Source organism: Capsicum annuum, chromosome 5 (genome assembly GCF_002878395.1).
Source record: "Capsicum annuum cultivar UCD-10X-F1 chromosome 5, UCD10Xv1.1, whole genome shotgun sequence".
Lineage (NCBI taxonomy): Eukaryota > Viridiplantae > Streptophyta > Magnoliopsida > Solanales > Solanaceae > Capsicum > Capsicum annuum.
This window is the reverse complement of record NC_061115.1, coordinates 209,075,986-209,077,313: the sequence shown is the minus strand read 5'-3', so window position 1 is coordinate 209,077,313 and position 1,328 is coordinate 209,075,986.

Here is a 1,328-nt window from a genome sequence, read left to right as displayed (position 1 = left end):
TAATTTTATAATTTCTTTTTTATAATTAGGCAAAAAAGTATTAGGGGGTCCCAAATTTTTTTTTTTTAATAAAACAATACTCTAGGCGATGGGGGGATGGGGTAGGTGGGGATTTTTATTTTTAAAAAAATTATAATTTCTTTTTAATAATTAGTTTTTTATTTTTAAATAATTTTATAATTTCTTTTTTATAATTAGGCTTTTATTTTTATTTTTTAAATAATTTTATAATTATTTTTTAATAATTTGCCATTTTTTATTTTCATATTTTAAAAAGTTTATAATTTTTTTAATAATTAATTTTTTATTTTTTAAATAATTTTTTAATAATTTATTTCATTTTTTTAAAAAAATTATAATTTTTTTAAATGATCAGTTTTTTTATTTTTATTTTTCAAATAATTTTATAATTATTTTTTCATAATTTATATCCTCGCCATTTTTTATTTTCATTTTTAAAAAAAAATTATAATTTTTCTTAATAATTATTTTTGTAAAAATAATTTTTTAATAATTTATTTCATTTTTTTTAAAAAAATTATATTTTTTTAAATAATCAGTTTTTTTTAAAAATAATTTTAGAATTATTTTTTAATAATTTCCTCAATGCCATTTGTATATACTTTTTTTAAAAAAATTATAATTAATTTTTAATAATTATTGGACCCACAATGCCACGTGTCATCTTTCAATTAGCTCATTTTTCCACATCATCGCGTGTGTGCAACACACACTTTGAGCTTTTTGCTGATAGGGCAAAAAAGGCCCAATTGGAATAAAATGTGGGGGCTTTAGGGGTCTGATAGGAATAAGCCTTAGTTTAGGTGTCTAAGTGGATTCTGGCGTGAATTTTGGCAACAAGTTTGAGTGTCTATCGATGTCTTTGGCCTTGCTTAAACATCAATATCGGTGTTGGTTGGTTTACCACATTGGTTGGATACAACATTATTTATCTTTTTGTATAGTTACGGTGCAAGTGTTAGACCAGATCGAAGTTTATTTTTATCACGATATATGTTAGATGAACCTTAAGCCAAACACATACCTAGAAACCGATTTAATGAGGAAAATTGTCCAAGCGATATTAAAGTGTTCAAAAATCTCATCCTCGTCGATGTGCAATATCATCTTCATGACCTGTTAACAAAATCAACCGTTTAAGCCTTGATGTATGTTATTTGCTGACGATGTTGTACTAATTGATGAGGCTCACAGAGGAGTTAATGATAAGTTGGATGTTTGACGACAAACCCTAGAGTCTAAAAGGTTTAGGTTGAGTAGGACTAAGATAGAGTACTTCGAATTAAGCTCAGTGATTCGACGCATGA